The 23,002-nt window shown below is 32.1% G+C and overlaps 1 protein-coding gene across 1 annotated transcript in view; it reads left to right on the top strand.

The window, feature by feature from the left end:
• LOC143388570 (pyridoxal kinase-like) overlaps positions 1-23,002 on the top strand; it is a 151,386-nt gene that overhangs the window by 10,851 nt on the left and 117,533 nt on the right. The gene's annotated exons all lie outside the window — the stretch shown is intronic.

The following is a 23,002-nucleotide window of genomic DNA, read 5'->3' as shown; positions in this document are numbered from 1 at the left end:
AAACATTGTTGAACACTGGTTGCTCAACTGCTTAGCTTTTGGAATGTCTAAATGCCCTTTAGACATCTGTTCATTTTCTATCTTCAAGAGGGAGCATTTCCTGCCCATATCAGACCATGTTTCCTCATGTGCTTTCAAAATGTTTGCTTAGAAAAAGAATAACATCACCTATTTTAAAGTAATTCATTCCTGGCAGTTTTCTTTGCTGAAGATAAAATAAATATTCTGAATATATTGCACAACATAATGTGAAGGTAAAAACATGTTGTGTTTTATTCAAATAAAAAAGCCTTCCAGTTATTTAAATAAAATGTATTTAAGATCAAATGATGGGGCTGGGGTTTGGCTCAGCAGTAGAGCACTCGCCTTGCACGTGCAAGAACTTGGGTTCAATCCTCAGCACCACATTAAAACAAATAAGTGAAATAAAGGTGTTGTGTCCAACTACAACAAAAAAATAAAATATTTTTAAAAAGATCAAATGATAACTCAAAACAGAAAAATGAGATGTACGACTTGCTTCAATTTAAGTATTAGGTGGATAATAACAACTATTCATCTATTTTGTGTATCAATAATTGGATATCAAATTGAAAGTTATTATTTCTAATACTGTATTGAATAGAATCACTTTTGTAAACAAACCAATTTTCTGTATGTCCTCTGAAACACATACTGATTAACAGCTGCAAGACACCGAAACCTTAGGGCTAGCTGATTATCCTTAATATGCTTAAAAACTCATCTCGTTTGTTCACCAGTACCTCATAAATAAAATGTTTCCCCCTTTCAATCTTCAATGTTGTTTTTTCAATCTTTTTCTTGCAGTGACATTGGTTAAATATTCTAGATGTAGAGATTCAATACTTTTATATTAAAATATAAATTTTATTTAAATAAATATATAAATAAGAGTGCATAATTTATAAGTGTACAGCTTAATACATTTTATCAGCAACAACACTCCATATAGGCAGAAAACATACCAAAAAAAAGAATATTGCCAACACCCCGAAGATCCCCACAACTAAAATTCCTTGAGAATAGATAATTACTATCTACTATAGCTATGACTTATAACATCATATGTTAGGATTGCCTTTTTTAATATAATTTTTTTTCACTGGGATCATAGTACATTAAATTCATGGGAAACTTCTTTCTGTTGGTATTGTATTTATCATATTCATTCATACTATAACAGACAGTGGTCATTCATTTATTCATTCTCTTTTTTGTAGAGTATTAGGTCCTATGAATATGCCATATCCATTGAACTGTTGAAAGGTATTTTATTGATAATTTGCATAATGCTGTTATGAAAATGCACGTGTTTTGAGAAATATGCCTATGCCTTTTTGTTGGATATGTACCTAAAAGTAGAATTGCTGTGCTCTTCTCTGAAGTGTAAACTCAGTTTCAGTAGATGCTGCCATATAGTTCAACAAAGATCTTGTACTAATTTAAATTCCTGCAATCAATCTGGGAGAGGACAAATTGTTTTACATCATTGATAGTTCTTGGTGTTTTGTTTCTTTCTGGAGACAGTAAAGTAGCAAAATATTTTGATTTCTTTTGCATTTTTTGATGATCAGTGAGATGACACATTCAAATAATTTTTCATGCAATGTCATTTTGGATACTATTATCAGAATTATGTATGTACCTATTTTTCCTCATGAATAATTTCATTACTTCATATTTATTGATGGGGATTGGAAATTACTTCATTTGCTTTGTTTACTTACTAATTCAATCCATTCATGTATATGAAAAGCAAAAATACCCCAAAACAAAACACAAAAAAGCACACATCAAGGAACTTTACTGGTGTTTTTCTAAAATACCTACCTAGGTGGTCTTTTTCCTTGGCTTCTCAGAATCTAATCATTGATTCTTCATATTTCACATCTAGGGAAATTATTGTTTTTGTGGGAAGAAAAGAATAAAATAGTTATGTTTTATGCTTTAAGTGTAAATATTTGGCACATTTTTGTTAGATTTATTGATAGGTAAATGTCATCTCCAGGTCATAGTTTTTAATTTCTGGGTGTTCTGTACCTCACACTGCTCTCAAATTAATTAGTTCTGTGATTTAGCCACGTGATCCTGATATTTTTTGGCATGAATTCTGGTTTATCATCCTTTTTGATGCAAGTTTCAAATATACAAACACATACACACATATATATTATAATACTGATAAAATATTTCCTCATAATAAAAAATTTAAAAATCCTAAATATCATAGTAAGATGTGTTAAAATGAATACTGCTAAGGAGAACATCTAAATAAAATGCCAATATCACATTTCAATTGGTCATAATCTATTTAATTTTATCTCAGTGTGCAATTCTACAAAATGAATGCAACAATAAGATATATAAGCACTCATAATTATTGAGTGTGAAGTGAAAATAATTTGCATAAATATATGTATTTTCTGAATACAGACATAAAGTATGTTAACACATTTCCATTTTGATAGAATTCAAGAAGTTAATCTAACAGTTTATCTTCATGATAATGTAGGAAATATTTTAAATTAGTATGAAAATAGAAAGCTTGAAAATAGCCTCAGAAGTATGAACAATTTTAAAGTAAAAAATGATAACTCGGCACAAAAGGATTTGGTGTTACAAACCTTTATTATCTACTCAAATAAATCTTCTCTGTAGCATGAATTGTGCAGAATATATATTTTTGTAATTTGTACATGTAAATACCTAGAGAAAATAATTCAAAAATTATTTCAGAAGTGACCTTCATTTTGGGAAAATATTGTTGTTTTAAAGCAAGAGGCAGGACAGTTAATATTTTATGAGTTTTAGAAATATTTTCAAATAAATGGTGGAATGTAATATTTAGCATTTGAATATGAAGACTTTATGTGTGAAGCTGCAGTCCTTTTTCCTCATGGTAGGTGTGTACTTCTTTTCTTACTGAAGAAAAACAGTGGTTGGCTTTTTGTCTAAATGGTTGTTTTTTGTCTAAACAAGTAAGTACATATCTTGACAACTTAAGAAAATGTTATTTAGGAGATAGTCATATTTAAATAGGAAGAAGTACTATATACCATTTGTCCTCATCTCAGATGGGAAGTAGATTCAAGGTTTTCTTTACCACTCTGCAGATAGAACAACTACAGAGATGGTGCCGTTCTTCTCCCTGGCCAAGGGACATGACTGCAGTTGCTATAGAAAATGTTATGATTTTCTTTTGAGGAAAACAGGTTAAATGATGATAGGATGAATGAAGGGCAAATATAGCAGTAGTCTGTGATGTAATGGCTAAAATAAGGACATTTCAGTCAGACATAACAATATTTTTAGCTCTGGCAATGTGTAATTCTTGTGACTTTGGTGAATATGTCATATAGTCAGTCACATTCTTCAGTTCTATATTTTCATGTGTATTAAATGAAGATAAGTTCATACCATCCAGTAAGTTAGTAAAATCACATATGTGAACTGGCATCACAGTCTGATTCTCAGTGACAATTTGCTATCATACTTTCTATTATTACTTAAATTTCTTAGAATTGAAATCTAAAGAATAGGCAACAAAAGCAAAAATAAATAAATGAATTTGCACCAAACTAAAATGCATACAGAGAATAAAGAAATCAAGAAAAAGAAACAGCAAACTATAGAATGAGAGATTTGTAAATCATATACCTGTTAAGGTATAGAGATATATACAAACACATTTCAAAATATTTAAGATCTATATGGCTCAATAACAAAAGGAAAAACAAAAGGTGAAAAGAGACAAAGAACCTGAGTACAAATTTTTTCCAAAAAAAAAAAAAAAATCAAGAGGTATTTGAAATGATGCTCAGGGTTAATAATCATCAGAAAATTGTAAATCAAAACCATGATGAGATATTATCTCACAATGTTGACTGCTATCCAAAAAGTCAATGATAAGTGATGGTGATGAGCAGAAAAGGAAACCCTTGTGCACTGTTGGTGGAAATCTAAATAAGTGTAGCATAGCAAAACAGAATGGAATTCCCTTAAAATTTAAAAATAAGCGAGACATGGTGGCACATGCTTGTATTCCCAGCTATCTAGTAGGCTGAGGCAAGAAGATTACCTGAGACCTCACAAAACCTCACTGAACAGCATAGTGAGGACCTCCCCCAAAATGAAAAAAGATTAAAAATAGAATTTACATTAAATCACCCAGTAATGTCATCGCTGGGTAAATACACAAAGGAAATGAAATTTGTATGTTAATTGACATGAATGAGTAAAAATATGATATATATATATATAAAGCATAGACACAGTATCTGTATTTCCATATATATTGTGTGCACATGTATACGTCCATCACTCTGTTATTCTATGAGGACTGTCATAACAAAACACCATAGACAAGGAGAGTTACACAAAATAAATTAATTTTCTTATACTTCCATAGGCTGCAAGGTCAAGATGAGGGTGATACAGATAGGCACCTTTTATTTGTGTCTTCATAAGAATTTCTTCTCTGTGTGTGCAACCTGATGTCTCTGTTTTTACAAGGATTGTCATGTATAACTAATTAAAACAGTCCTATTGTATTAGGATCCCACCATTACAAAATCAATTAACTGTACCTTATTCTTGGCCCTATTACCAAATACAATTCATACTGGTATGGAAACATGAATGAATGAATTGGAGAGGAATACTATTCAGCCCACAGTTGTTCCTAAGAAATAGTACTTTCCATTCACTATTCTTCCATTCAAAGATAAATTTGTTTGCTCAGTATGTGTCAGACACTGGTCAGTGGTTATGCTGCTAATGATGAAAAGGAAGAAAGGCATTTTTCATAGTCTCAAATTGATTAATCAAAAATTCATCCTGAAAAACTAAAATTTATGAATCTAATATGTAATAAAGAGCAGAGCTTCAGAGTATGTAATTGATGAATTTTTGGTTTACTGAAATTAAGAAATTCCAACAGGGGCTGGGGATGTGGCTCAAGCGGTAGCGCGCTCTCCTGGCAGGCGTGCGGCCCAGGTTCGATCCTCAGCACCACATACAAACAAAGATGTTGTGTCCACTGAAAACTAAAATAAATAAATAAATATTTAAAAAAAAAAAAAAGAAATTCCAACACCCAGAGAATATGGATCATGCGGTTAAATTATAACTCTTCAAGGTTTATCTACAATTGCACTTCTCTTTTGAAGTTGTTTGCCAAAAGAATCATGGTGGGGAAAAGTTACCTTTTCTCCACATGCTCCTCAGTAGCACTTGCATTAAACTTGTTTTTGTTTGTTTGTTCATTTTTTATATTGGAGATGGAACTTAGGGCCTTGTGCATGCTAGGCAAGGCCTTTACCAGTGACTTACAACCACATCCTTTTTGACTTTTTGGTAATAGCCATTCTTACTGGAGTGATGCTACATTTCTTTGTGCTTTTTAATTCGTTTTAATTAGTTACACATGACAGTAGAATGCAATTTGATATATCATACAACTTCTCAGTCTTCTAGTTGTACAGGATGTAGAATCACACAGTTCTTGTAATCATATATGCACATAGGGTAATAATGTCTGATTCATTCTACTATCTTTGCTAACCACATGTTCCTTGCCCTCTCTTCATTCCCCTCTGTCCAACCCCAAATTCCTCTATTCTTCCCTAGCCTTCACTCCCTTATTGTGAACTACCCTCTGCATATAAGAGAAAACACTCAGACTTTGGTTTTGGGAGATTGGCTTATTTCACTGCTCCATTCATGTACCTGCAAATGTCATTTACCTGCAAAAGGCTGAGTAATATTCTATTGTGCATTTATACCACATTTTCTTTATCCGTTCATCTGTTGAAGGGCATTTTTGTGGTTTTAATTTGTATCACCCTGATGATTAGTAATGTTGAGGATATTATTTTTCATATTCTAGTTTATTATTGTGTGTCTTCTTTTGAGAAATATCTATTTATATCTACTTCCCACCTTCTGATCAGGTATTTCTTTCTTCCTTTTATTTCCTGTATATGCTAGATATTAAGCCTTTGTTTGTAAATGATAAGATTTTCTATGAGGGAAAGGCTAAGAATGTCTCTATAAGATAATTATAATTGGAGGATGAATTCAGTGAAGTTGCAGGATAAAAAATCAACATAGAAATATCAATGACATTCTTATAAATCAATAACAACATAACAGAAATAAATCATGAGAGGAATTTCATTTAAAACAGTTATCAAAAACAAAATAATAACACTAAAAACCCTAGTAATAAATTTAACCAAGAAAGTGAAAATTAAAATGAAAATTAGAAACCTATGATGTCAGGAACTGAAAAGGACACATACACAACACACACACACACACACACACAGAAACTCTCATGTTCTAGGATTGAAAAAGTTATTATTGTTAACATGTTCAGATATTGAAAAACAATTCAATGCAATCTCTGAAATCTCCATCAAAATACCAATGAAATTTTTCTTCAAAATAGAAACTTCCTAAAATTTATATGGAAGCAGAAACAAAATGCAATGGCCAGCTTCAACAAAAAGAGCAAAGCAAGAATATTTACACTACCAACTGTAAAACATGTGAAAAGCTGTTACAGTCACAATAGCATGGTATTGGTGTAAAAACAGACACACAAACCAGTGTAACAGAATAGAGAGCTTGAAATTAAACCCAAGCATCTCCAGCTAACTGATTTTCAGCAAAGGTGCCAAGAACAGGCATTGAAGAAAGATGTCTTCAACAAATGATGCTGGAAGAAATGTATATCCACATTGAAAAGAATCAAACTAGACTCCTCTCTTTCACCACCTACAAACATTAACTTCAAATGGATTAAAAATGCAGGTAGACCTGAAATAAACCAACCAACAAATTTTTAAAAAAGCTATAAAGTAAACCTTAGGGCAAATGCTTGGAGACATTAGAATGGGGAAGGAATTGCGGGGGGCGGGGGGGGGGCAAGAAAAGCACAGGAAACAAAAGAAAAATAGACAAAGATATTAAACTAAAAATTGTCAGCACAACAAAGGAAATAATCATTAGTGTGAAATGACAACCTACCAAATGAGAGAGAGTATTTTAAAACTGTGGATCTTTTCCTTCTTGTACTGCTTTGAGATTATTTGATTTTAATCATTGCTGATTAATTCATGAGCCATTATTTCTTTACACATTCTTTTCTTAGGGGACATTTTAATGTTCTAATTTGGGTTTTTTTTTTTTTAATCCACAAGAAAAGGACAGCCAACTTTATTTTTTTTTTCAACAAACAAAAGACTTAATAGACTCTTTACTTCCTGGTACCATGTCCTGAGCTTCTTTCTTCTGCCCATATTCTTCTACCAAAATGTCTTGCCTCACCTCAGACTCAGAGCAGTAAGTTCTGCCATCTATGGACAGAGACCTCTGGACCGCCTGCTTCCTTCTTCGTTCCTTCTGTCTTCCTACAGGAGAATTCTGTGTTGACAGTGACCATGGTGGGGGCAGGAGGCCAAGGATGATTTCTTTTTCCATAAGGACTGCTTTGCAATTGCCCAGTGCCAGCAATACATATGCAGCTCTGCTTTTTCTTGGCTCCCTTTTGTTGTCCCTCCAGGATTAGGGTGACCTGGCTCTTTGTAGGTCAGATATGTCCTCAGTACTCATTTGCAAGGTCATATTAGCCCCTAATTGTGCTTGCAGCTGTGGCTATAGGCTCCAGAAGGTCCCCTGTTCAGGAAAGCATCCCCGTCTGTCGCTGCCATCCGTATGTTTCCCATTTCCTGGACCCGCCTGAGCAGCTGTCTCCAATGAGCATGAGCAATGGCTATCCCTTCTCATCTCTGCCTCTTTAAGCACCTGCTGGATGATGGATTCCTCAACGTGCACCAAGGGGGTGGCGTGTGAAACAGCAGGCCTCTTGGGCTACCTTTAATGGGCTGCAGAGAAATGGGAGAATATAGAAGCCAAACCCTGGAGGGCCTCTGGCCCACACAGAGTTCCAGAGGAGTGTGCCAGCTTCCCAGCATTGGGCTCTGGAGTTAAATCCATAACACTCACAACCAGGTTGTAAATTTCAGGCCATAGTTCATTAACTAATTTGGTTTTTTTTTAAAAAAAAGACGGCTAGAAATATTTCTGTGTAACTTTTGGGGGCACTTTTCTTTCCCACTTTGACAACAATTAAATTGGACTTGCATAATCATAAGTTAGGTAGCTGATTGATTTGAAAAGAAATTTTAAATTTCCAAAGCAGTTTATACGTATCCAAAATCACTACATGAAAGTTCTAGTAGATCGGAGATGTTTGTCAATCAATATGTGATTTTGTCAGATTTTTAAACTTATGCCATTCTAGTGTAAATGAAACATCATCTCATAAGGGTTTCATTAGCATTTCTTACATCTGTCACTTCTGTCCTGGGGATTGAATCTTGGGACACTCTACTACTGAGCTAATTCCCCAGCACTTTTTATTTCTTTTTAATTTTTTATTTTGAGACAGGTCCTTTTTAAGTTGCCAGGACTGGCTTAGAACTTATGATCCTCCTGCCTCAGCCTCCCAAGTTGCTGGGAATACAGACATGTGCCAACGTGTCTGGCCACATAGAAACTTATAAACTCATTCTTAACAGAATTCAAACTGCTGCATTTATCATTCTAGAGATAAGTACTTTTGTATCCCAAGTAGAAACTGAGGCACATGTTCATTTGTTTGTCTTTAAACAGTTCAAATTTTCTTTAAGTAGATAAGTTTCAATAGAATCCATATAAAATGTTCCTGTTTCTGGATTTCTCATGTGCATTAAACTTAATGAGTAAATCTAAGAAAAATTCAATGAATAATTCACAGAATTTTATATTGTATAATTATTTTAATTAAATAAAGCCATATAAATCTTTAATTGAATTCCCATTTGCCCATTCTATAAATAAGCTGAATCATTTATTTGTGGGAGATAATTTCCTTTTATTAGAAATTCACTTGGACAATACAGAAACTTGAAGAAAATGGCTTACTTTGCTTGCAAAAGTAGCTCAGCTCTTTTTGTGAAAATCATATTAAAACTCTAGAAATTTTTTCAAAAGATAAGAAGCAGTTCAATTTTGTAGGGCTTTAATTAGCCAGTATTATCTTGTTTAAATTAAGAGCTTTCTAGTATTATTGCTACATGAGAAAACATTTTAAAATAGGTTCTGAATTTGAGGAATAAACCCATTTAAAACCACTTTCCTCACAGCCTTCAAACCCATAATATAGAGTTATAGTTCAATAAATGAAATTCTTCTTATTATTATTATAATTATTATTTTTATAGTATCAGTTGATGTGGTCTCTGTGGTTACTTGCTCTCTTCATCATATTGTTTCTCTACAAATCCTGAAAATATACCTGGGATAGGCCCTGGATTCATACTGACCTACTCAGTCAAAACTGCTGTACTTCTAACTTTTGCAGAAACAAACAAAAAATACTAAGAAACTATTATTCACAGATGCATTCTTAGAGACTAGCATTATATTGAGTGAAATCAAATTGTTGAAAAATAACAACAAATCCAAAGAACAGAAATAGAAATAAAATTATTAAAGTTGATGTTAATAACATATTTTATATTTTAGAATGTCTTCCACTTGTGTTTTTATTTGCTCAATTCAATTAAGCAAGGCATTTGAATCCCTACAAAGAATCATTTACTTTTACTCATATATTTTAAATTTTACAGACCATCCATTTTATTATCAATGAAATGAAGTAATTTTCAACATCATTTAACAAAATCATTTTTCTCTTTGTAGAACCAAAATATGGCAGAATATTTTGGTGTCTGAAGACTTAACTACTTTAAATTATAACAATATGTAAGACATTATTGAAATTCATCTTTAAGCCTGATGAAATTTTATTTGAATATATATTAGAATGTCTTACTAGCAATAGCAATTAAAAAGTGACATATTTAACTTTCTCAAGTTCTTTTGTCCTTTACATTCAAAAAGGCTATTGTATTCAGATCAGACTGTAAGACACATGTATAATTTCAAATGTGTGCTTGTATATATATATATATATATATATATATATATATATAGAGAGAGAGAGAGAGAGAGAGAGAGAGAGTATATATATATATATATATATATATAGAGAGAGAGAGAGAGAGAGAGAGAGTTCTATAGTGCTTATATCTCTCTATATATTATATAGAGAGACACATTCATTTCCATATATATATATATATAGATATTTTCCAAATAACCTATTTTAAAATATTATTCACAAAATAGTATGGAGGTGATGTACATAAGTACAAATTTTAATGTTTTCATTTGTTTAAAATAACTTTCTGATAGAAGTATTCCTTGAGTTTAGGGCATTCTTAACAGACCTCAAAATTTTTGGTTCATCATAAGGTTCATCAACTTATCTAGAAAATAACTTTTAAGATACAATTTCTTTGAGCAAAGTTTATTTGTTGTTTTCCTTTTCTTATGTGTAAATTAATATTCAACAACTGATTGTGAAATTTGGCTTCGTACATATAAGTGCCTGTGGGTTAGTATTTATCTGAAACAATTTCAACTATCTTCAGACTATAAAAAATAATGTCAATTAGCTTTTGAGGCTTATAAATATTTAGATGATTTTATGAGTCTTTGTTATGAAAGGCAACTATTTTTTAACAGTTTTCATACCCCAGAATATATACAACAGGGTATTATGGAGTGACAGGAAAAAAATATGAGAATGTGGCTGTGAAATTTGGTCTTACAGTTTCATTCATAGCTACAGGAACTTGTGGTTTCATGTTAACGGGAAGGTCCTTACATACCTTCTTGTTTTCTTAGGAATGCATTTAAAGCAAACAAACAAATAAAACCCAATAAACTGCAGGGCTCAAAAAACATAAATTTATTTTATTTGTTGTTTTTTAATGTTTTTTTATATACATGACATTAAAGTGTATTTTGACATATATATACATGAAGTATAACTTATTCTAATACAGATCCCATTCTTATGGTTGAACATATTTTCTTATATTTCTGGAGGCTAGAATCCAAAATCAAGATTTTTTCCCCTTGGGAGGATACCAGAGATTGAATTCAGGGTTCTCTACCACTGAGCCATATCCCCAGCCTTATTTTGTATTTTATTTGGAGACAGGGTCTCGCTGAGTTGCTTTAGTGCATCACCATTGCTGAAACTGGCTTTGAACTCGGGATCCTCCTGCCTCAGCTCCCTGTGCTGCTAGGATTACAAGATTGTTTTTGTTTTTGTTTTTGTTTCTGAAGCTTCTCTTGTGTTATTGATGGAAGTCTTCTTGCTCTATCTGCACATATTGTTTTGCTCTATAAATGTATATCCAAAATATCTCTATTTCTATAAGAACTATAGGTATTAATATAGAGCTCCACCATTTATGATGTTTTAGTCTTAATTACCTCTTTAAAGATTTTATTTCCAACTATATTTATATTGGATGTCAGAATTTTACCATGTGCTTCAGCTCATAAAAGGTACCAGTGGGAGAGTTACTGCACTGGAGGAGGAGTGTTTAAAGTTTAGGGTAAAGACAAATAATTCTGTAAAACAAAAAGAACCACTTTTTCTTTAGTATGGAATAAAGTCAGATGATATATGTACTTCTCCTAAACCAAGTCTCAGTGAAACATGATTCCAGGAATAGGTCCCTTGTATCTAAACTTTCAGACTCAGCAGAATTATCTTCTATCTCATTTTGGAAACTTTCTTTAAGAAAAATAATTGAAGTTTATGCACACTTAATTTTGACCAAAAAAAAAATATTTGTTTTGTTCCACTTTCTTTTGCTGTAATGGAATACTACAGACTAGGTAATTTGTAAAGAATAGGGATTTATTTGGCTCACAATTCTGATAAACTAGGGAGTACAAAAGCATGCCAAATTATCTGTCAAGAGCTTCATATCATGTTTGAAGGTGAAAGAGCAGGTGTGGAAAGGATAGACAAAGTGGGCTGGACTCACTTTATAACAAACAACTCTTAGGATAATTAATGTCTTCCCTTGAGAATTAACCCTCTCTTTGGAGAAAAGCATTAATCCCAATTAAAGATCTAATTTGCTGTTAAAGGTCCCATGTCCCAACACCATCAAAATGGTAAATAAGTTTCAAAATGCATTTCAGAAGAAACAAGTCATATTTGAACTACAGCAGTATGTCATGAAAAGGGAGCCTGAAGCAACTAGGAATGACTAGCCTGCAGAAAATATATTGAGGAGAAATTATGTTCATCTTCCAATATTGGAGATTTGCTCTATGGAAGAGGAATGAGACTTTTTTGTGTTGTCCCGAGGGTAGAGATTAGACAATTTGGTGAAAGCTACAGGGAAACTGTAAAGAAGACTGTTCTAATAATTATGGTTATCCATCAAGTTAATGCATGGCATTGTATGAATGAGAATCTCAATTCTACAGAGTTACAAGCAAGTTGGACAGCCACTTGGAAAATAAAGGCACATAGTGGGAAATCACACTCAAAGTATATATTTGAGCAATAATATTTTTAAAAAATCTTCCAGTACTAAAATGAAACATTCTAAAATAAAAGTCCTTTATAGTTTATATCTATAAAATAAATTGAAACAGATTTATTTAGACTCTACATAGGGACAGAGATTATATAATTCAATGATTTTCCGTCCATGATTGAGAATTAGAAACTTCCCATTTTATAATAAAATTAGTATAACCATAAAATATGAATCACATTTTATATTTTCTTAGTCTTGCAAAAGTGTTAATTTCATTATGCAAAATGTCTTTTATTCTTTCCTATAATTATAATCTAAACAAATAAATGCATATTTGTACTTCTCAGAAACAAGTATTAAGAATGCAAACCTTAAATAAAAGTATTTTATAGTTCCTTGTTTGACAATGTATATAAAATATGAATCATATAGATGAATATGAGAATATAATACGGATATAAGTATTTGCATATAAATATAATAGTGTAATCAAACTAAAATAATTCAATGAAAAGAAGTTACTTTAATAGGGCAATGAACATTTAAGTGAATTTGTAATAAATCAAGAGTTGCCATAAAGCAGTAAGGAGAAAATAACCACTGTTTCCTTCAGAATTTATTGGGGTGGGAGAGATAAAACATAAACGTAATGAGATGAAAAATTTTTTGCATATTATTGCATTTAATAGCCTAAGTTATAAACACTCCAAGTGAAGAGAGTGTTCCTCAAAGCAATGCACTTTGGGCATTAAAATCTATTTCAAGATGTTTAATAGGATTATGTTATTTCATGCTCTTTTAAAACTGTTCAATAGGAAAAGCAAAATCTATTTCCATCTCTTATCTCAACTACAAATTTCATTGATTCCTATTGATTAAACAAGTTTTGCATGGTGTAGTCTCTCTTACATATTATTCCCAGGTTTCCATGACTTTATTTTATATATGTTAAAATTGTAACATTTTACCTATGAAGAAAGAATCAGACATAATGTAAGTACCATCACCAAGGGCTTCAGGTTAGGATAGAAAGAATGTTAGTGTCATCCAGGGAATTGCAATAGTATATTCTTCTCAGATCTAGCACTGATGCATTGTAATTATTCACCACTAACTGACACTAGGAAAACACACACATAGGTGAACAAATGGAAGGACAGATAATTTGTTATAGTTTAAAATTTCATCTGGATAAGAAGATGGCAAAAGGGAGACAGCTTCTTGCTCCACTACTTTGATTCATAATAATGGAAATGATGATAATGATAATAGCAATTAGCACATTAAATTAAATATTGGAAACTTATTATTCAGTTGTGTTTGGTATAATCTCCATGCTTTGAGAAGCTAAGATAGGACGATCACAAGTTTGAGACCACCCTGGGCAATTTGGTGAGATCTGTCTTAAAATAAAAAGTCTGGGAATATAGCTAGATGACAGAGCACTTGCCTAGTATACATGAATGCCTGTGTCATTTCCAAATGTTGCAAACAAAAAAACAAATGCAACTCCCAAATAACCTTAAAATTCATAGAATACCTTCAAATATGTTTATATCAACCAAACCTTACAACATACTTCTATGATAGAAATGAAAAATATTATTTCACTATTTTATAGATGAAAAAGCTAATGCACCAAAGACTCATGTGGTCATAGTTACCCACCTAGCAATAAAATCGTATTTTCATTTTCACACATGACCCCAAACACATGGTGTGATATGTGCAATTGTTGGAGATTAACTACACACACAGTTATAAAGCAGTCATAAATGTCCTGAATACGTCAAAATATTTTTTACAAATAAATTATATGTATCATAACAAGCAGAGGGATGAGTTAATTTTTTATCACAAAATCATTGTCTTAAGGGAGTTGTCAACATTTTAGTTCATACAGCCATTTTTGTGACTAAATCATTTCTAAATTTCTCTCAATGTGCTTTCTTCTTAAGAGGGCCCGAGTGATCTTACAGATTGTTGTACTTGAATCATTTTATTCCCCTAGAGTTCTTTTGTCTACAGTACATCAAAGCTATTTCTATTGTTAGTTACATCAGTTTTTATATCCTTATTATCTTACCACTTTTACTGCAGATCTTAATTTGCTTACAATGTGTTCTGCTTTTTATAATACTTCATATCTCCTTCCTTAGTTTCAATTCTCTTACTGTGCTGACTTCTCTGAATTTTAGTTCTCTCTGCACTTCTCTACTTTCTAATAATCCTCATAAGTTTTTAAAGCCTCTATGTAGTTCATATGTTTTCATCTAAACTTTAACCACTATGTTTCATCTCCATGCTGTATTATTCCATCTTTGCAGATTCTCCCTAGCTACCATTCCCTGGCTTCCCCACTTCTGAGTCACTACTCAAAAGACACTTTGCCCTGCCTTATTTTTCACCAGTCATCAATGCAAAGTAACTTTGCTTCCTCTTCTGAAGTTCTCTGCGTAAGTTCAAGAAATTCCCAGTTGCCACATCAAATTGACAGTTTACAGACTTTGTTTTTCTGCAGCTCTCAGCTGAACATAGCACCATTCACTATTCCATCCTTACTACTCTTAGATCACCTCACTCCTCTCAGATCTCTGAGGGCTAGTCTTGTTTTCTGAGCCTTCTTTACATTCCTCGATGTCTTGATTCCATATGCAGTTAACTACTTTCATTAAATAGTCTCACTCTAAATGCTCTGAGTTTACCACTTCTCTAGATGGTAACTATTTAAATACAGATGATTCCCAAGCAGATATCTCAGGTTCAAAGATCTTCTCCAAGCATCACACTGTTTGCTTCTGTACATGCCATACACGTACATTTGAATGGCCTTGAGGCAGCTGCTCCGTTTTTCCAAAATGGATGTAATTATCTTCTTCCCTGAGGTGACTTTATCTTAGAAGGCATCATGGCTGTTCACACAGGCTTCTAACAAGGTAGACATCCTTGACCCCCTTGCTCTCTTTCACCAATTAATATTAGTGATTTTACCACCCAAACTGTCACATTTAGAGTTTCAGAATCTTATCTGAGCTACTGTATTGAGTTACAAACTGCATGTCTTTAGCCTTAAAAACTCTATAATGGTTAAGAGTAATAGCTTTTATGTTATTTAATGGTGCTCCACTCTAACACTTACTATGCTTATCCTGTGATCTAAAAAATGCACTGTCTTATTTGTTCCTAGATTAAGCATGTGGGTTTTAACACAATTAAATAGTCCATATGTAAGATTATTTTTGAAAAAAAATGCTTTGAAGCATATAATACATACAAAAAAATGTATGCAAAAGGTAAGTGTACAATAGGATGAATTCTCACAAAGAAATTACCAATCATTTACGCAGTCTCAAGATTAAGTGAAAGAATATTATCAACAACTAAAATTCTCCCTTTGGACTCTATGTCAAGGATCCACAGTGCCACTTTCAGAATTTTGCTGGTTCTGAGGAAGGACTCACAGTTCTCAGTAAAGTGTTCATACTCATGGTTATGGATTTTTTTTACAACCTGAAGAAAGCAAGAAAGACACACATTGGGGAAGCAGGCACAAGGTTCCTGGTGTCCTTTTCAGTGGAGTCACATAGGAATGTGCTCAGTATGCTCATGAATAACATTTGCAAACACAAAGTAAGTGTTGCCAGACAGGAAAGATTACCTGAGCTTTAATGTCTGGGTTGTTACTGGGGGTCATTCACATAGGCTTCATTGTTGCATGGCATAGGTACTCAGATTGTGGCTGCCTCTCCACTATCCTCCCCAGCAAAAATAAGTGTTCAACACAATCTTTTTGTTCAAATCAACTTATGTTTATTTAAACAAATAATAATATATATTAAGAAGTTGATCCACTTCATTAATCACAGAAACATGAAACCAAAGCTAGAATATGGAACCTAAGAATGCTACAACGTAAGACTAATGCTACTCAAAGTTCACAACATTTCAAAACAGCAGGAATTCTGAGACTACAGATTACTTTCTAGCACTGGAAATCATTTTATAGTACCAACTAAAGGTGCATAAGTCTATGACCCTGCAATTCCATGCATTCATCAAAATCACATTGATTATATATTTTCAGGAAAAGTCATGTTCATAGTCCAAGGTCTCAAACATATAAAACCAGTCATTAATGATAAATACAATCTGGCTAAAGTCACAAGCATGAATAAATACTCTTACGAGGCACAATTTTCTAAGGGCTCAGAGTACATATCTCAGAACCCAGCATCTCTCCCAAACCCAGTAGTGGAAGACAGATTTTATTTTGAGCATGCTGAGTCTGAGTAAGATAGGCTATTAGCATCTTCCTGATCAGGTCTTCTGCTAGTTACATGGAAACTAACATTTATTGAAAATTAAAGCATCAACATTAGTTTTGCTGAATTTGAACATCACATAGATACAATTATTCTGGTATTACAGATTCTTTTAATCGACCATCTATAAAGGATTCAGTTATGACAGTTATAGAATGTTTATTCTCCTTTCTTTATAACAATAATATTTGCTGAGATTTCATAACTCATACATATTTTATTGTCAATGGGCATTTGAGAGAGATACAGTTGAGTCTATTACAAAAACAAACAAACAAACAAAAAACCTTACTACCTCACTATACACACACAAACACACACATATATAATACACATATCCATGACCATGTATTATACTGAACATATACAACAAATAGAATGGTAATGAATGTATGGATATGACCTCATAACTACAAAATGTTTTTCATAGTCTTACAAAATGTTTATCAACAATATCTCAGAAATCCTGCTGTTTTGAAACCTTATAATCATTGATCTGTTTAGTCTTACTTTGTTTCATTCATAGGTGTTATCTTATAACTTTGATTTTATTTTTATGATATTTAATGATGTAGGTCAGCATTCTATTTTTATTGATATTTGAATATCTCTTTTGTGAAATATTCATTTACTAATTTAAAAAATATTTTTGGTATTTTCAAGAGATCTTTGGGTATTGATTTTATTTTTCATCATATATATCAAATATCACCTCTCCCTCTATACCTCTTCTCTCTTCAATTAGTAGCTGTTGATGGAGAGTAATTCTTGTCAGTATTACCTAATTTATCATTATCTTTCATGTTACAATCAGTCAGTACTTTCTTTGTCCTAAGAAATCATCTGTCCTCTGTTGTCTAAAACCTTTGACATTTGGGTGTATGATTCATCCGGAATTGATTTTGTGTATGCAGTAAAGCTTAAGGTTGATTTATTTGTTTGCATATGGATTTCCAAATGAAATAGCAACACTTATTTGAAAGACTAAATTTTCATCCATAATTGCAATGCCACTTTTCCACAAAGTAACAATTATATGTATGTAACCTTGAGTCTGTTTTATTATTCTCTTCCACTTGTTTGCTTGTTTAGTCATTGTGCCAATTTGAAATTTTTATTGGGATCATTTGATTATATATAGATCAATCATGAGGTATTTTTTGTAGTTGTAGATGGATAGCATGCCTTTATTTTATTTGTTTAAATTTTATGTGGTGCTAAGGATTGAACTCAGTGCCTCATACATGCTAGGGAAGTGCTCTGCCACTGAACTATAGCCCCAGCCTAATCATGAGTTAGATTTTATGTGATTTTTTTTCATTACTGTATAATCTGGAAGAAGCTTGTTACCAGGCACCAAGAATTCCTATTGCTTAGATTCACAAAGTTTAATAGTCATGTGAGAAATATAGATATTATTCTTAGATGTGGAATGCTGGGGTTTTATTTTCTAAAGGAAAATCTATTGTTACTTTTAAACATTTATAATATTTCTCAACAAGAAAAGTCTAGATATGTCTGGTTTTATATTTTATTGTTTTTGTTAATATTTTACAGTGCTGGAGATCAAATGCAGTATTTTGTGCATGTCAGGGAGGCACTCTACCACTGAGACACATTCCAGCTTCCATATGAACAATTTTAAAGATTTTTAATTCTTCTCACATGGTATTCCTGCTATCTACAAAATATGCACAAAGAATCACTAAGTAGCACTATCAGAAGAGCAGCACAAAGTCCAAAAACATTCCCCCAGTAACATTCAAAACTCCTAAATGGTCATAGCTGCTTTTAATTCCCTTGCCTTTTCAAAATTTTGAATAAAAATGTTATTTCTCCATATCTATTAAGTGTGAATGCACCACAGTTTGAGTAGAGCAAAGAGAGAAGATATTAGGTTAGGTGTTACTGCTTTAGTGAAATTATTATTATATAGAGATTGGTATTTTGATCAGAGCAAGTCATCAACAGCAAGCTTTATTAGCCACCAGTGAAGTGCAAATACAAACTAAAATGAGAAATATTATCTTAACCCCATTAGATTGTCTATAAGGAAAAAGAAAAATAGTGAGAATGTGTGCTAAAAGGAACTCTCACACACTGTTGGTGGGAGAGTAGATTAATTCAGTCAATGGTTCCTCAAAAAACTGAAATATTTCTACCATGTTGCCCAGCCAACCCACTTCTAGGTATATACATATAAAGTAAATGATTTCAACATACCAAATAATTACATGTGTACCTAAATTTAGGACAGAACTATTCACTAAGATATGGATTCTGCCTCGATTCCCACCAATGGATGAATGCATAAAATAATGTGTCATATATAACAATGAGATATAGTGTCATAATAAGAATAAATGTTTTCATTTTCAGAAAAAAATGATGCAACTGGAAGACATTATGTTAAGTAAAATAATTCAGACATAGAAAGGCAAATATAGCATTTTCTCTCTCATATGTAGAAGCTGAAATATTGTTTACATGAATGTTCAAAAGCAAGTATTAGGGATTAGAAAGACATGGGGGGCTGGATTTAATCTGTGTGATGTATACATGTTTTTAAATGTCAAGGTGAATACATTAACATACACAATTTATTCATGGAAATAAAAAATAAAATAAATTTTTTAAAGCCCCAAATTCCTCAGGCTAGATTTGTAATCCTTCAATGAGATTAGCTAGAGCATAGTCTTATCAGAGAGAGGAAGCTCATCTCATGTCCATTTTTTGTGCACCATTTACTGAAAAGACTAACATCTCACCCATATGCTTCCATTTTACCCTTTCCACAAATAATAATTATATGTATAGTTGTTTGTGTGGATATATGAACATGTATATACATTTATAAATATATATGGTATATATTTATATTTACATGAAATATGAATTAATTTCAATTTACATCAAATAAGAAGGCCTTTTAAATTCATAACTAGACATTCATTAAGTTCCTATTGAACTAATACTATTTTAGTAAATTGTTGTTAGGCTGCAATCAAAGAGTCTTATTGCTATTTGAGCAAACAAATCTTGCATGCATGGTCATTAAAATAAAAGTTTCCCATTTGCCAAAAGAACCTTCATTATATCTTTTAAGGTTCAAGAGCTCACATTTTTGTACTATATGGTGCAATTTGTTTTAAATTTTATAAGGTGCTTTCTTGTGCTATCTCATTTGATACTAGAAGATTTGAGAAGCTTCAAATTCTGTGTAGTTCATTTTCTTGCTGAATTTTTATTAAGGGAATAATGGGCAACATTCATGAGATCCCAATAGTAACATCAAAGCCTGCTCTTGCACTTTAATTTGCCAAATTTCCTACTAGCAATATTCAGCTTGAGAAAGTGCAATAAAGGCAAATCTGTGTACAGGGATCTCAGTTGGAAGCTTCAGATAAAAACTACAGCTATTTAATAAACTATATCTCAAGACCAACATTTTCAGATATCAAATTAACAGAAAACATAAAGCTTGATAATGCCTCGGATTGATAAATGCAGGGGAAAGCATGTGAAATCATACAACAGTGAGTCTTTCACAGTGCAAAATGAAAATATCTTTCAAAATTGAAAATGAACTTCCATTTTAACTCAGAAAGTCTACTTCTAGAAATTTATGTTATCAATAAAATCACAAAAGTTCACAAAATAATAGAAAAGAGTTGTGCAATATCACTTATACTAACAAATGTCTGAAAAGAACATAACTATCCATCAATGGAAAACCAATGAAATAAATCGTAATTGATTCATAGGATGAAGTACAATGAAACCATTAGAAAGAATGATATTGATCTCCATCCTCATATGAAATAGCAATCTGATGTGAGGAAAGAGAGTATCTATAAAACTAGGCAGTTTTCAGCTTTATAATTAATTAAGATAAAATTTAAAGTGAAAACGTGCACTTTTATTCCCTTCAGACACTTTGTTACAGGCATATTTTACAGTATCGGAAGAATCATATCAGGAATTAAATAAGACCTACTTTCTCTAAAAGGTACAAATTCAAATATTGTCACAATTTCTATCTAAATACCTACCCGTGCCCATTTATTTTATTGTATTGTATCGTATTTTATTTGTTGTAGCGATTGAAACCAGAGGCACTTAGCCTCTGAGTCACATATCCAGCCCTTTTTTTGTACTTTATTTAGAAATAGGGTCACTGAGTTGCTTAGGGTCTCAATAATTTGCTGAGGCTGGCTTTGAACTACTAATCCTTCTGACTTAGCCATCTGAGCCACTGGGATCACAGGCATGCAACATGATACTTGGCTCTACTTAATTTTAATGTACTATATTGTATTTAATCCAAACCAAACTACAGAATGACAGTAGTGGAAAGTGTCTTATACCCATATGCTGAGGCCATAGACCATAAAAGAATACTAAGGTTTCCCTCATTTAGAAGTTTTATTCTATATTATTTAGTTAATCATTAATGAATAAAAGATCAAAAAGTTTTTAAATTATCTTTGGAGCAATTATGTTAAGACTGATTCTTGTTTTGGAACTTTAAACTGCAATGGAAAAGATATGTCTATGATTCTTCTACCACTAAAATAGTCTATTTATAGCTATTAACTCCTTAAATTTTAGAGGAAAATAAAATGTAAATGACAATAGATTGAGAGATTGAGCGTAGATTTTTTTATTTGCAAAACAAAACAAAACAAAAACCCTAAACCAAAAAATTAATAAATTCTATATTTCTTTCCTACAAAGTTAAACTTATAAAGTGAAAGAAACAGTGTTTTCACTACTGTGCACAACTTTCGCTTCCCACATGCCTAGGCCATGAACAGTTTTCCAAAATCATTTGCTGATAGGGTAGGAGTCTCCTGCTGATATCACCATTTTTAATTCTCCACTATTTTAGGCCTTGTAAAGTGTCATATTAGACAATGTTTGGAGGGTGCAAATGAATATAGAATATTAGAGTATAATAGGAATTTTCAGTGTTTTATTTAAATATTCTTTAAATATTATCCATAACAATAGCAAAAAAAGTCAGTAACTATTCCTATAGATGCATCTACAATTTTGCATAGCTGTGGTATCCATTCTGTAACATTTTTCACTTTTTAAGAATATATCTTAACCTGAAATACTTGATTTTTTTTAGTTGTTTTGTTTTGAGCCACAGTCTCACTTACTTCCCCAGGATGGTCTCAAAGTTGCAATGCTCTTGTGTCAGCCCCGCCAACTTGCTGGGATTACAGGTAAGTGCCACCATATTAGCATAACATAACATCTCACATTCTAATATATTCCAATAGCACTTTTCAGTTTACAAAATGCTTTCAAGCCAGTGTCTCTTGCCATTCTCAAAGTAACCCCATGATGCTACCAAAAGTTTTAGTATCCCTTATACAAAGTGCTTGGAACCAGGATGGTTTCTGATTTTAGCATTTTGTTGTTATTGTTTTTTCAGATTTTTTTTAATGTTAGGCCAAAGTCTAAACACTCAAGTTTTACATATATATATATATATATATATATATATATATGAAACATACACACACACAGGCTATGTGTATTCATAAGAATTTAAAACAATATTTAAAAATTTTTGCACATGAAACAAAGTTTTATTTTGTATAATTTTCCCCTTATGACATTCAAGAAGTCGGGTTTGGCATGATTTTAGGTTTTATATCCTTTGGTTACTATTGTGCAACCTGTGTTGTTCTTTTTTTTTTTTTTTTTACAACTGAGGTAGGTCACTACAAATTACAGAAGAAAAGTGTTTTTTTTTAACATCTCTACAAACAGTACATAGCAGAATTAGTTTCAAACCATATTTCTTGATGATTTTGCCAGTGCTCTTTCCAATGTATCATGTTCCTTAGAAAAATAATGGGCCAACTTTGAGTTCAAAGAGCATATGGAGGTACAAATGAAAAGCATGGAGGTCACAGGACAATGAACAAGTAGGTATTTGGGGATTTTATATGACAATTTATATTTACCCGGTACCTAAATATCAAAAGAAAGCAAGTACTCCTTTCTGAAAGTATCTCCCTGTCATAAAAATATCCGCCTATTATCTTCTTTGAATTAGCTGTTTTTTTCTCTACTACAGTGAAAAGAATTTATGCAGCTGGTTTAAACCAGTGTATCATAATTACTTTGAAAAGAGACACAGAAAAGGATTAACAGAATGTACAAGAAACACAA

This window comes from Callospermophilus lateralis, unplaced genomic scaffold (assembly GCF_048772815.1).
Source record: "Callospermophilus lateralis isolate mCalLat2 unplaced genomic scaffold, mCalLat2.hap1 Scaffold_64, whole genome shotgun sequence".
Classification (NCBI taxonomy): Eukaryota; Metazoa; Chordata; class Mammalia; order Rodentia; family Sciuridae; genus Callospermophilus; species Callospermophilus lateralis.
The sequence above is the reverse complement of the archived record's forward strand: the minus strand, read 5'-3'. Positions and strand labels throughout refer to the sequence as shown.